The following is a 15,896-nucleotide window of genomic DNA, read 5'->3' as shown; positions in this document are numbered from 1 at the left end:
GTTGTGAGCTATTATATCTGCTATTTTCAAATAAAAACTTTGGGGGAAACTTATAATAAGCCGACCTGGCAACACTGGCTGCAGGCACCATAACTCACATCAAGCATAAGGCTTTACGCATCATCAAATAAGGCCACGCCACATAGTTAAACTCTTTAGTCTATTACTACCAAATTCACCCTGAGACAAAGAGGAGGGCACGGCGGCCAAAAACACAAGCACTGTAACGCACACACCAACATAGCACTGCGTAAAGACGCACAGCAGCAGCTGCCCAACTAATTAACCAATAGCATAGAATAATAAACAAACAAGAATGTTACCTTATTGAATGAGCAGCTGTCGCATCGGTGCGCTTTTCTCCGCGACCAGGTCGATGATGCAGTCAGTCCTTGTCCAAAGACACAAGAGTCTCTTTTTCAATTGCCATCAGCATAAAGGCCTCGAGGTGTTCGCTCACATGCAGCTTGAGTCACTGACAGTGTTAAAAGGAACTTGTACATCAGCAACAACATTTCTTGTGCTAGTATTTGCTTCATCACCTACTTCTCCAAAGTTAGCTTCTTGGGCCGTTCAAAACATAACACCGGCCGCAACATTAATATTATCCCGGGTTCTGCAAGAATAAGATCCACGACCACGTCCCCGACGGTGGGTGAAACATCTTCCGTAGCAGCGGTGCTACTAGTGCTAGCACTGACAGCAGCCCTGAAACATGACTGTCATACAAGCGTCATGTGAACCATGGCTAGCACTGACAGCAGCACTATGGACCGACATTTACAGTCTTTTCAGCAGACTGCTGCTGGGCAAACATCTTTGTTATTTTTAAACATTTCCCCGCATCAGCCTCCAGACATTTTCGTTTTTTAGCTCGCACTTTCTCGGCATCACCCTTTACTTATGTTTTTTGTTTTCTCTCCATTTCACCTGCCAGTAGAATCCACCTACTTGCGTTCTATTGAGTTGACGTGTTCCCGCCCAGCATGTTTTGAAGTGGTTTACGTCAAACATACGGAGCAAACCACTTGAGCGGGGGCGGGGGGAACAGAGTCTCCACCTCCCCTCCACCAAACTGTCACTATCACCTCAACCCCCCTATGACAATGTAGTGAATGGACCGGGCCGGCCAATTTATCTTAAAGGACCGGTGGGCGGTGGCCCGTGGCCCGGTACAGGGCTGGGTGTTTGTTTGTTTTTTCTTTATACAATGTATTTATTTATTTTTTTGCTTGGCTTGGCCACGGCCCCAGACTGCCCGGCCCTTCTAGCATCTAACAGAAGTGCCAGACCGTCCAATCTGGGCCTGCACATGTTTTACTTAAGTAAAAGTATCAATATTGCAATAAAGAAATACTTAGGTAAAAGTAAAATGTATTTGAGTAAAAGTACAAAAGTATTCGTATCAAAATGTACTTTAAGTACAAAAAGTAAAAGTACTGATTATGTAGAATGTCCCGTTTCAATTTGTTTTTTTGTTTTTTCAAATAAAAATATTTTGAAAGTAGCAGATCTACAAGCTCACAATGCAGGACGCATTGTGAGCTTGTAGATCGGCTATTTTCAAATGACCGAAATGTATATAGGGCTGAAGTGGCTAATGTATGTTTTGTAATAATCAAAATCTACAAAATTAGTAAGTAAAATTTTCAAATAAATGTAGTGGAGTAAAAGTACAGTATTTGGATCCAAGACGTAGTGGAGCAAAAGTAAAAGTATTGGAAATTTGAAATACTCAAGTAAAGTACAAATACCTCAAAAAGAACAGTAGTTAAGTAAATGTGCTATAGTTTACACCACTGACTGTGCCCATCTATCTCATTCAAAAGTCTGATTCCATCGGTGCATCCTCTTTCATTTGGTTGCCTTTGCTCCACTAAAGTAGTCGACTAAATGGCACGCTTCCGTAAACGTCTATTTAATGGAGTGCCGTTTCTGTCGTCTCTGAATAAATGTTAATTGAATATATTGATCGTTTTATTCTGAGATCTCCCAATGTCATTGACACACAGTAGGCATCTCCATGCAGCCGAGCATAATTTACACTCTTTCAAAGGTTCAACCCACAACAGCTGAGAGTCAATTTCTCTGTCTTTGTGTAAAATCTACCCCAGGTCAGCAGGGGAGGCGAGCCAGTTGTTTTAAGTCAAAAACGGAGCTTTCTAAAGAACATCAAGGACTACAAACAGGTGGAGTAGGTTACAATGCTGGTTGTTAAGTTAATACATGTGTTTAATGATTTCAATTTAGTTAAGGTTAGGCACTCTTGAGGTGCGTTCCCACCGAAAGATAACATATTTGTTTGAGTGGCAAGATTACATACAAAGTCAAAGCAAAGACACGACTTAGCACATATTTGCATCAGATGGAAAATACCAACTGAGGCGACATTCGCTCGCCCCCCACCTATGCTGAACAGCACGACCACGAGATTTGATCTTTCGGTGGAAACGCACCTTCTGTAGATTAAAAGACTCCCAGACTTGAACAGATTTCCTGTATCTTTGTAAGTTGTGGGAGAACTGGTGTGTGTGTGTGTGTGTGTGTGTGTGTGTGTGTGTGTGGGGGGGGGGTATCGATCAAAGCCAAGAGTCAGACAGTGGTGGTACAAGCCCAAACATGGGTTTTTATTCAAAGAGATGGCTCAAAGAGATGGTTACTGCATAACGTTCAAATCATAATGAGGGTGAGTATCTAGCACTGTGAATAATTGTTTAACAAAAGTTCTTCCCAGGATCGGGGCTCAGTTTGGACATCAATCATTCAGCAAGGTGCGACACAGTTTCAAAGAGGGGGGGGGGGGGGGCAGTGAGCTCCGTCTCACACCTCAGGCTCAGAGAGCATTGTTTATACAGTGGATCACTTCTTTATGGGGGCAGTCCTCTCCACTGGCTGGAGGCCTCGCTCTGTCCTCACATAGAGGCTTTGATAAGTTCCATACGGTGCCTATTACGTATAAGAGACATAACTTTAGCAGACTTTTCACTTAGCAAACACACAAGCTTTGGAGGGGAAAATAGTGGAGTCTTTGTCTTACCGCCTGGCTGCCCGTCCTTCACCATGGAGAGTCAGAATACTAGTGAGAGAGACAGAGCAGAGAGTGTTTGTAGCCAACGCCCGGCCTGTCACACAGGTGCCCTGAGTTGGGGCTGATCGAGGAGGTAGAGTGGCAGGTACCGCCCCTCGATGACACAGCCTAGGCTGCAGTGCTGTCTGCTGGTCTTCTCTCTGTCTCTCCTACATTATAGGAAGCCGCTCAATTTGGAGGAGGCGTTGCTTCCTTTACCCATGATTGTTGTACGCTGTGTTCGACAAGTATGCCATCTTTTGTTTTGTATGTAACAATGCTCTACTTTACATGCACTTTGTAACTGGCTGTTTTCCCTTCATCTGACTGCACTGGCAGTGTTGATGTCCTTTGTACATCCTGTACTTCTTATGTGGACATAAATAAATATTTCAAGTGTGTGTGTGTGTGTGTGTGTGTGTGTGTGTGTGTGTGTGTGTGTGTGTGTGTGTGTGTGTGTGTGTGTGTGTGTGTGTGTGTGTGTGTGTGGGTGTGTGTTCTCCTGCAGGTATAACCTATGGGGTTAAGGAAAGATTAGGTTGATAAACAACTTTTCTAGGTTATGGTTTTGGCTAGCTTATCCAAAAAGTGACGAGACGGCACGATGCGCACTGACAAGAATGCACAACACCTGGGTGAAACACCTGTTTTTTAGGGAGTCTATATGATCAATTAACTGTAGCACACCTATACCTTTCCTCTCATCACCTCCCTTCTTATTTGGCCTCTCATCGCCTCCTATTTCACCCCATCTCCATCTCCTTGACTGTACTTCCAGCTGCTCCCTCCACTCCTTCCATCTGCTCCTCTCTGCTTCCTCCTCTCCTCCCATCTACTAATACAGTGGTTCTCAACCTTTTCAGGCCGTGGCCCCCCAAAATAATCATATTTGAACTGGGGACCCCCCCAAAAGAATCATATTTGAGTTGAGGCATTACATTTAGTTTGACTCGGTTTCACAGATAAACATTGTGAAAATACCCGATCTACAAGCTCACAACGCCTCGCAACGCAAGGCATTGTGACCCCCCCAAAATTAGGTCCCGACCCACAGGTTGAGAACCACTGCTCTATTACAAAGCCCTCGACACCCAGCTGCCGCTGTTCAATAATTATTTCTTTCTTTCTTTAATGCAGAGAGAGAGAGAGAAACCCATACCGGCGGCATGCACCGGCAAAAAAAAAAGTCACCCAGTTGTTCCGAGACAAAGAGCCGTGACAATGCTCCGACGGAGCCCGGCATGTCGTACAATCACAACTACAATGGAGGAACAAGATCGTGTGTCATTTTCATTTTCGCTGTCAAGTCCCTCCAGTGAAGCGGTGTGAAATAGCAATTAAGCTCATCACGGAGACACACGCACGATTTGAAATTAATTCCCATTGTCAGGCAAATGGAAGCGGGCCAGCACTCAGTACTTTGTCAGGAAAGCACACGTAATTTCATTATAATTTGATATAGCTGATCTCTCTTCCACTTCCCTACCTTCTTTCGTCTTCTCCGCCAAAAACATTCTCATGATTTTCTTTTTTTTTTTCAGAAGGAGGCAGGATAGAGAGCTATGCGTGACACATCAAGTGAACAATGTAAGTGAGCAATGCCATTTAAGCATTAGGCTTAATGGTGAATCCATTTATACGGCTCTGTTCCAGTCATAGGTGCCTAACTATGGATTATGGCTGTGGAATGTGGAAACAAAGCGCCATAAGCTATTGGGCAGTTAGCCCAATAGCCGTGAGAACAACAAGAACACATATATACGTCCTTTAAAAAAAAATCTTGTTTTCAGTGATTACGCAAGACCACAACCTACAAATGATCTCTTGACTGCGAGAGAATGATAGAAGCAGAAATGACGTCGTCCCCAAAAAAAAATACTCTGTTGACTCCCGTATGAGATTTAGAAAAGCACATCTAGCTCGGATTCCTTCGTTTTTTGGTGAAAACGAGCCATATTCAACTGCCGATAACAACAGAATGGACGATCGCATGTTAAAATGTTTTTGTTCCGGTGGATAGAAGAGACCCTCCCCCTTCCCCCCCAGACAGCTTTGTTTACATCTGCGTCCACACCGTGGCTTTCCGTGGGTCTCTGTGGATTGTCAAAATAAGGTAAAAGCGCTGGCCAGGATGATTAATTAATTAATTAATTCCTGGCAGTCAACAGTACTTGAGTAAATGTAATTTCCACCACTGCCTGTCAGTGACAATGTTAACAGCCCATTGAGAATGGTTCATTGTCTGTACTTTGGAGACTATGGCTTACTTTTGTTACTCACTTGGGTAATGACCGTTTTTCAAGTGATGAAATAATGTTCTCCACAGTGGCAATGGTCTCCATTCTCCGGCATCTGCTGCACAAACAATACACAAATTGTACCAATGCACGCCTGCACAAATGAGCAAAAATGAAAATTAGGAACGGTGTGGTTTTAAGACAAAAACAGGAGAACAGAGGCCATTGCCACTGTGCAGAACAGTCTTTCATCATTTGAGAAATGTGTTTACTTTAATGAGTAGCTAAAGTATATTAAGACCAGTCACCAAAACACAGACTGAGAAATATCTTTACTTTAGTGAGTAGCTAAAGTATATTAAGACCAGTCACCAAAACACAGACTGAGAAATATCTTTACTTTAGTGAGTAGCTAAAGTATATTAAGACCAGTCACCAAAACACAGACTGAGAAATGTCTTTACTTTAGTGAGTAGCTAAAGTATATTAAGAAGACCAGTCACCAAAACGCAGACTGTGAGAAATTCTCTTGGGTCTGTTAAAAGCCACCATTATTTTAGCCCTGATCTGTCGTGTGTGTATCCACTGAATATTTGAGACATTATACAGCAATAAACCCTTCCAAATGGAGACCACAACTGCTACAGTAGATTCAGCAACAGATGTAATGTTACCGAGACGTAGCAAATGTATCGAGATTCGAGAATAAACACAGGTGATTCAAGCAGACGACAGCAGCAAGGTTGTTCACTTCTTACTAGGGCTGCAACTACTGACTATATTCCTAGTGATTATTCTATGGATAACCTTGTTGATTTATCGAATAAATCGAGAAGCGTGTTTTTTTTTGTTTAATTTATTACATTATTAATGTAATAAATTAAACAAAGGCGTGTGTGTGTGTTTTTTTTTTCAGGCCAAGGACCCCCTAGCTGAGAGAGATGAAGCAGGGACCCCCTCTCTATTGTATAACATTGTGTTTCAGATAAACTTTTGCTGCTCTTTTTTCCAGCACCTATAACTCTTTGCCAAAAATCGCCGATCTACAAGCTCACAATGTTTGGCTTAAGTTCCCCTCAGAAAAGGGATGCTATAGGGTTCAAGTGGTTAATGTAAAAAAGAAATCATATCACACTAAGATTCTGCAGACCCCCTGTAGTAACTCTGAGGACCCCCTAGGGGTCCCGGACCCCCTGGAGACCCCTGGACTAAATGGATCAGTCTGGTTAAGCAGTCGCGAACACTTTCACTTTCTTGGCTGACGGAAGCAGGCACCTCCCAACACAGATGTTTTGGTTGAACTGGGCCCTTGACACCTCCTCCGGAAGGTTTGCTGGCATCTGCCCACCTCCGTGCCCGCTCTGAACACTGATGAGTCAGTGCCACAGTCCACCATATAAATCATTTCTTGCAGGCATGTCTGCTCCCCTAGCCCTTTAAGACCTGGAACTGTGTCATTTTTAGATTTGAGCTAAAAAGCATTATTTTACACTTTAGGCTATTCAAAAAAATGTGTGCAAATCTTTGAAATATATATATTTTTAAAGCGAACATTTCTAACTCAAATCTTTGTTTCTGGGGGTCCCTGGGACAAAATATTTTGATGGGGGTCCGCGGCCAAATACATATAATTTTGGGGGTCCTTGACATGAAAAAGATTGAGCACCACTGATATAGAAACATACGTTTTTCGGAAAACTGTTAGGATTTAGGAGACATGTAGAATCGGCTTCAGGTCTCAATGGGCTAGACTAGAGCAGTGATTCTCACTTTTTTCCACAACTGCGCCCAAAGCACAGCCCACTATGTAAGCAAAGTAAAAGTTATACCCCGAAATAACCCCATTACTGTAGCCTGAACAAAAACCCGGTCACAGTTGTCCATACCATGACTCGCCGTTGCTTAGGCAACAAAAATGGTCAGTGTCAACAGTGCATGCAGTACAATCAGTGGTATTATTGTCATTATTCCGACCTCCCGTTGGTCAGACTGGCGCCATTATAACTAACCCCTTATCCCTAACATCACACTGACCTAACTGTCAATTACCTAACCCCCAATCAGCACAGGGCCAAGAAAAGTGACACAGTGCAATCAGTACAATAACCAGACACTCAACTGTCTGGAAGAAGGAAAACACCAGCGAAACTACAATGCAGCCACCTTGCTATATGTCAGTTACGTGTCGCTTTGCGACGCGTTGTGAGCTTGTAGATCTGCTATTTTCAAAGCATTTTTAAACATTTTGGAAACGTTTGAAATGGGACAAAAGGAGTACTTTTACTTTCAGTACTTAAGTATATTTTAATGCGAATACTTTTGTACTTTTACTCGAGTTAATTTAGAATTCCGGACTTTTACTTGTATCAGAGTATTTCTACATTATTTACAATAACTATACATTATACATACTGTAGTACTGGTATATACTGTATATCTTTTTTTTTTGGGTGTATCTTCAGTGATGTATCCTGGGGTCATTGTGTGTTCCGGGTCTGTTGGAACATCATACACCCTCACCCGGGTGACCCAGCCGGGGAGTGACCGGTCCCCGGCTTGCATCCCAGCAGCAGTTGACCTGTGTGACCGGCTCTCCTCTTCAGCCTAGTGGCTCTCTCTCTCTCTCTCTCTCTCTCTCTCTCTGTGGCATCGACGGTTGATTTCACAGCCCTCTTCTCCTTAGCCAGGCCCATTATCCCCAGCTTAGTCAAGACTCTGCAGAGCGACCGGCCTGCCAAGCCGTGACACCCCACTTGATTTTGATTCGGTGAATGGATGATATCTGGTCTGTTTATTGCACGCAAAGCAATTGGAAAGTGATAAGAAATATTGAACTTTTCATTATCCATTGTGAACATTTTAATTTGAAAAGTATATATGGAACAGACTCCAGTAGCCAGACAGACAGACAGACAGACAGACAGACAGACAGTGAGAGTGTGTGTGTGTGTGTGTGTGTGTGTGTGTGTGTGTGTGTGTGTGTGTGTGTGTGTGTGTGTGTGTGTGTGTGTGTGTGTGTGTGTGTGTGTGTGTGTGTGTGTGTGTGTGTGTGTGTGTGTGTGTGTGTACAGAGAAGTTCCAGCAGGGGAATTCTGGTCACCCTACTGGATACGGTTGCCATGGCAGCAAGACCAAATGACAGATTCAGAGGACCTCGATTTGAGCAGCTCTCCAGTTTGACACACGCACACGCACACACACACACACACACACACACACACACACACACACACACACACACACACACACACACACACACACACACACACACACACACACACACACACACACACACACACACACACACACACACACACACACACACACACACACAAATTCTGTGTGGAACTTCTTGTCAAGGTTGAATCGTTATGTAACTGATGATTCCATTGCAGTGAAAACTATGTATCAATTTTACAAACACAAACCAGAAACACATTCACAAGGTTGCCGTCTATATCAGCGCTGAACGCTGGGCCCGTAGCTGTGTAATAAAGGGTTTCTTCTAACACAAGAACTGAGACTGATGCTGTTCTGGGACTTTTCACAGGATGACTTTAATCCTCATCTCGCACCGCTTGGACATAAAAGAAGAAGAAGAAAAAAGCAAATCCACAAAAGCCCCAAATGTGTTCCCATACCTTACGGGTATTTCAACTTCACCCACAATAAACTTTAGATAAAAATGGAAATGACTTTACCTCCTGTGCTCTCCTCCTCCTCACAGGCTCCGGTAATAGAATTGGATTATTCCGCCGCTGTTTCGACCACCAGACCCTCCCATGCTGCATCTTCAAAGCTGGGGCAGTTAAGCATGTTATAATCTGTGATTCAAGGTAGAACATTGTTTATCTTTTAGTTTTTTTTTCTGTTGTCGTATTCGCTCATTCATATAAATGTGTTGTATTTGTATTTTATTGTTTTACGCCACTTGGTCCCACTTTGGCAAGTCCTACGAGGACATGCTTTTGTTTTTGTATCGCCTGTTTTCTTCTTAATGCGATTTACTGGGGCAACGGTGGATCGGGGGGAATTATTTTGGAGAGATGTCTGCTGTTTGTTTGTGTGACTGTGATGTAATTCAGGCCAAGGGGACAGGCAGGCAGGGTTGGATTTTCTGCGGGGTGGGGGGGTTGGGGGAGGATGGGGGAAGTCCCATGCCTCTGCTTTCATCCTGTTTTATTTATCCCTGCTTCTGGTCAGACTGAATTAAATACACGCATTTACTTTTGTGAAATGTAGAAAGTTCAGATATGTTTGATATTTGTCTATGATAATATCACAATATGAAAAAAATATACTTATGCATGTTTGGGTGTTGGGTTGGGTCAGCATGCGCACACGTGCAGTGGTGGGAAAAGTATACTCAAATGTTTTACTTAAAGGAGAATTTTGGACTAAAGTTTTCTTACCTTTTCTATGATGTTAAGATATCTTAGGTTGAATGGTACAGTAGAAAAATGTCTCCATCCCTGGTCCACCACAGCTTAAAACGTGTGCGGATAGGCCTTAGGTTAGATCACATATTTTAATAGTTTTTTTTTTTTTTTTTGGTGAGATCTGACGTTCATAGTGAAAGAACACTGTCCAAAAAAAAACAAAACAGAAGTCTCGCTAGACGAGATTGAAATCTCGATACAGTAAAAAAAATTCTACTGTACCATTCATCCGAAGATATCATAACATCATAGAAAAGGTCAGAAAACTTTAGTCCAAAATCCTCCTTTAAGTAAAAGTATCAATACAGCAATATAGACATACTCTGTTACAAGTACAAGTCTGGAATTTGGAATTTACTTGAGTAAAACTACAAAAGTATTGGTATCAAAATGTACTTAAAGTACCAAAAGTAGAAAGTACTCATTACGATTACGCAGAATGTCCCATTTTCAAATGTATAAAAATCCTTTGAAAATGGCAGATCTACAAGCTCACCATGCGTCACATCGTGACGCATGGTGAGCTTGTAGATCGGCTATTTTCAAATGGCTGAAATGTATATAGGGCTGAAGTGGTTAATGTATGTTTCGTAATAATAATAAAAATCTACACATTTTCAAATAAATGTAGTAAAAATATGTGAAGAAATGTGTCTTTTAAGTATCAGTACATTTGCGTGTGAGTGCGCATCTTTGTGACTTTGCATGTGGTGAATGAGTTAGCATTTTGTGTATTTCTGTGTAGGCCTACTACTGTATGTGTGTGGGGTTTTGTGAGAACGCGTGCCAGTGAGTGAACCCCCCGGTGACAACACAACACGGCGACACCCATGGGAGAGACGAAAGCTGACGGTGGAAATGTCTCTCAGCTGTCAATCAAACAGATCCCCGCGCCCCGTCACACCTGAGAGTTAGTTAGAAGAAGGAGGCTTCCATCCTGTTAATGAGGAAGGCCTGCGACAGGTGGCCAAGGTAACGGAACGCTGCTTTGGAGTGAAAAACAAAGAACACACGCACACAGGAAGAAACGAAGGAAGGCGGAAAAACACACTGCTCATTTTCAAGCCACAGTCTAATTCCCCTGATATGTATTAGTGGAAAAAACAGCCTGTCTGTTTGTGTTTGGGATTTCTCGGGGCAGGATGCGGAGGCTTCGGGCCGAGACGTTAGCGCAATTAGCTCTGTCAGATACTTGTGCATGTGCTCAGGAGGAGTTAGTGCAGTACCTTAATGCATTAAGAGCGGGAACGCATATGTGTAACCACTTGAACCATTATTTTATACTTTGGCTATTCAAAAATAGCAGATATACAAGCTCATAGCGTGGCACAGAGTGCCACGCTATGATCTTGTAGATCTGCTATTTTTTTTAAATGTTGATTTTTTTTGCAAATCTTTGAATATATATATATATATATATATATATATATATATATATATATATATATATATATATATGTATATATATATATATTTTTTTTTTTAAAGCAAGCATTTTAACTCAAGTCTTTGCTTCTTGGGGGTCCCTGGAACAACTCATTTTGAAATGAAGGTCCGTGGCCAAATACATATAATTTTGGGGGGTCCTTGAGATGAAAAAGTTTGAGCACCACTGATTATAGCGACATATGTTTAAAAAAAAAAAACTGTTAGGATTTAGAAGACATTTATAGAATATCCAGAAGCAAAGATTTGATTAAAGTGGTTCAAATCTAAAATGACAGATGCGTTCCCGGTCTTAAAGGGTTAAATGGACTCGCTAGCGATGTGCATCTCAGGGTGTTCTGTTCTAAAGATGACAGTAATCTTGCTGAAGCTACGGCCGGCTGCTTTTGTTCTTGTTCGAAAACAGGAGTTTATCCAATCTGTGGTTGAGAGCATTTAGCTTGGAGCAGGGGCGTAGCCACGGGAAAAAAAGTTTAAAGAAAAATAAATAAATAACTAGAAAATGTGCTCCTCGGAGCACAGGTCTCCACCAGTACTGTTCCTGATAAATACTGTCTTACCTCACTTCAAAAGATATAAATGATCTTCTGAAGTGACATACCTATTTATAGGCTCTATTTCATCATGCGTCTCGCTAGCCAATCAAAGCACACCCTTTCAACATATTGTCACGTGTCACCTGAAGCTTGACCAATGTTAGCTTGGTGGACACCAGCTTGAAGGACGAGAACGGAAACATAGTCTCCTGGCGGAGACAAATATATATATATATATATATATATATATATATATATATATATATATATATATATATATATATATATATATATATATATATATATATATGTTTTTAAATATCATATTCATTTTGATAACGGTGTATCCGAAATCCGTCACAAACCCGCACAAAAAGTACCCAAAACCAGCCAAAAAACACAAATGTTCGCTTCGCACGCGCGCACGGTCTGCACGTGCATGCGTGCCCACCCGCTCCTGCCTAGGCCCAGCCTACGCTAGCGTTCTGGCTTCGCCACTGGTGTGGAGCAGCAAAACGTCAGTGTGTCAGGCTGGGATCTGGAGCGACACGGGGGACTCGACTCTGCGGTAAAACATTGTTCATACGGTACGTATCTTCGACACCAAACGGAGGACAAGCTGTGTTCCTTTAATTATTCTGTCTGGCAGTTCGAAAGCGGAGAGCGACACATCGAAGGGCAGTGAGCGTACGAGCGTCAGTGGTGCTCACTTAGCTGCAGTTTCTAATCAAACAAGTCTGCTAGCAGCCCCTAGAGGCGGTGTTGCTCCAAGTTCCATGGAAATCCCTCCATAAAAAAATCCCCGTAAAAATACCTCCAAATTGTACTTAAGTACAGTACTTGAGTAAATCTACTTAGTTGCTTTCCACCACTGCTGACCGCCACTGAGTGCCACAGTTGGAGCCCTGCTGCAAGCAGGCTTGAAAATCACATGGAATTCCAACTGTGCTATGAACTCTTTACAAAGACACCTGCAAGCAAATCAGTTATAAAGTTTGCAGCGCTAGGACCAGTCACACCGGTGACTGAATAAATAAAAGGTCTAAAACTTCTGGGTTTTCTGTGTAGCATATAACTTCAGATATAATTTTCTTTTAAAGGAGACATCCGGCCATTTTAAGTGTTTTCTTTGATGTGTCGCAAATCACTCACCACCTAGTACTCCACAATGAGTACTAGGAGAAAAAAAACAGACTTTGCATTTGTTAAAATAGGCGAATTTCTGCTTTCCACAGGCTCCCATTATGCCAACGGAGGGGGTCGCCAGAACGGCCAAGAGGGGATTCTATGGATTAACTCAATGGGCTTTTCTATCGTGGTGAGTGATTTGCGACACATCAAAGAAAACACTTAAAATGCCCGGATGTCTCCTTTAAGGAAACAAGTGCCTGTGTGTGCACCATCAAACATAACCCTGCTACTGTACGCAGATTGCTTGTGATACCATGGGCCTCAGCCCGGCTACTAACCTGCATTGAATGTCGTCCATCTACCATCCCTTTTTAGACCGTGTATGAAACATGAGCAAAGATGCCCACAAAATAATCTTTTAAAAGAGATTAGCCCTCCCTGTGTGAACCAGCAGAACAGAACACTGGCTCGAATCAATCCAGACAACCGTGATTCTACCTAGCTGATTTCTCCTGTCAAACAGTACCAAAAGGAGCAAAACACACGTGCCTCACATTACCTTCAAAGAAACCCCACAGCTCCCCAAACCGCTTAGCCGCGTGCGACTAACACAGCATGACCATTTGCACGTCTGTCTGGTTCAGTAACATCATAGGACATCTGTCGCCGAGGGCCGATTAATCTGCCGCGGCCTGCCGGCGGCGGCGCGCCACGAGAAGGTCACATTTTGACAGGATCGTGGGGTGCAAAGGTAACGAGTTTGCGGGCTAACACCTCGAGAAGCATCTGCTGGAATGACTCACAGCTGTTTAACCCATTCAGACCGGGAATGCATCTGTGTGTCATTTTAAGATTTCTTTGGGCTATTCAAAAAATAGCAGATATACAAGCTTGTAGGTCTGCTATTTTTTGAAAGCTTGAGGGAAATGTGTGCAAATCTTTTAATATATATATATTTTTAAGGCAAACATTTGTGACTCCAATCTTTACTTCTACAAATGTCTTCTAAATCCTGACAGTGTTTTGAAAAAAACATATGTTGCTACATCAGTGGTGCTCCAACTTTTTCATGTCAAGGACCCCCAAAATGATATGTATTCGGCCGCCGACCCCCATCTCAAAAATATGTTGTTCCAGGGACCCCCCAGAAGCAAAGATTTGAGTTAAAAATGTTCCCTTTCAAAATATATAGATATTCAAATATTTGCACACATTTTCACGATTTTTCAAAAAATAGCAGATCTACAAGCTCTATGAGCTTGTAGATCTGCTATTCTTGAATAGCCAAAGAAATCTTAAAATGACCCAGATGCGTTCCCGGTCTTAATAGGTTAATGGATGTCAAGGCTATACCAGTGTGAGGTTAGCGGCTGGCATATGGCTGAGTGATAAAGATAGCTTAGCCAAACGGCTCACAGAGAGTAGCATAGGAAGATGGGGTTTGATGATGAGTCCGTATCTCATGTTAGTGCTGTTAGGAGGCAGCGGGGGCCTCATTCGGGGTCCGAGGGGGTGGCAATTGCCTCCAGCCCTAGCGTTCGCATTTAACCTCAATTTCAGTTATTTTCTGCATATTTTCTCTAACTCAATGTTTTTTGTTGTTTTTTTGGTAGATGAATCTTATTGAAAGGGATAGTTCACAGAAAAAAATACTTTTTCCTATCGATTACTCACCCCATGGAAACTTTAATTCATGGATGCATTTTAGTTTTTGTCGCATTCCTGACCCAATCATTTGATGACCAGCGGACCGGTAGGCAGCAGTTCCGGTAGGAAGACACAAAGGAGACTCTTTGTGTCTCCTACCGCAACTGCTGCCGGTCATCAAATTATTGGCTTACAAATGCGACAAAAACAAAAAATATCCATGAATTCAAGTCTCCATGGGGTGACTAATCTATCTGAAAAAAGTCATGTTGGGGGTGAACTATCCTTTAAGATCAGCGCTGAGTGCATGTCAGCACCTCTATACCCATCCATCTTACATATGACATCTGACAGTTATAGACACGTTTTCTTGTATGCAACCATACATTCATGAACTACACTGGCGTTCCTAGTTTGGGAATGTCATTTTAAAAAAATATTCCAACTTTTTCCCCTTTAAATAGGGAACATTTACAGCTGACAAGCTCACAACACATTGCACTGTGACGCATTGTGTGCTTGTAGATCAGCTATTTTCTAAATAGTTCAAGCTGCACTCTGTAAATGTCATGTCCCACCCAAGATTTTAACCTGGATCCTCCACGCAAGTGCTGAAATCTTTATCTCTGGGCTAATAGAGCACACCTGCTTTCTCAGGGGAGAAATTGTATTGTGACCTTCAGACAGTATCGTCAACCAGTAGTGGTCATACCAGACGACCGGATCTAAATTTATCAATAGAAGAGTATAGGGAGACCAAATACAACCACTGCAGATGTGTTAGTTATATTCTATTACCATACTCTACCATACAGATAGATCAAAATGACATTTTATTCACTAAAAATGTTACATAATGTAGATTAAGCGATCACTTTTTTGCCACCCTCAATTTTTTTTCCCGAAGTGACGCCTGGTATCAGGTTGTAACATGCCTTTAATGTTTTCCTTATTTTTTTTTTATCCCACGATTTTGTAACCCATTTTTTTCACCCAGTGCCAATTGCCTATGTAATCCTGGGCACTACTCTCCCTCTGCCAGCCTAGGGAGAGCCCAGAACTGAGCTCATGCCTCCCTCAGTGCATGAGGAGCTAGCAAGCTGCTTCTTATCACCTGACAGGGGAGAGTTTCTCCAGTTGAATGTAGCGTGTGGAAGGAACACGTTATTCCAACCAGTTCCTTTCCCCTCCATCAGGTGCCCCGGCTGACCAGGGGGAGGCAGTATAGAGACCAGGATTACTGCATGTTTTTGTGAGGATACCTAGGGGACATGGGGAGAACATGTAATCTCCACAGAGAAAGGCCCTTTCGCCAACCCCACCTAGGATATGGCGGGCACTGATGACGCGAAGGAGAGGACACGCCCCCAGCCCCCACAGCGTCCCCGGGCAG

Source organism: Gymnoscopelus microlampas (genome assembly GCF_963454915.1).
Source record: "Gymnoscopelus microlampas genome assembly, chromosome: 23".
NCBI classification, from domain to species: domain Eukaryota; kingdom Metazoa; phylum Chordata; class Actinopteri; order Myctophiformes; family Myctophidae; genus Gymnoscopelus; species Gymnoscopelus microlampas.
The sequence above is the reverse complement of the archived record's forward strand: the minus strand, read 5'-3'. Positions refer to the sequence as shown.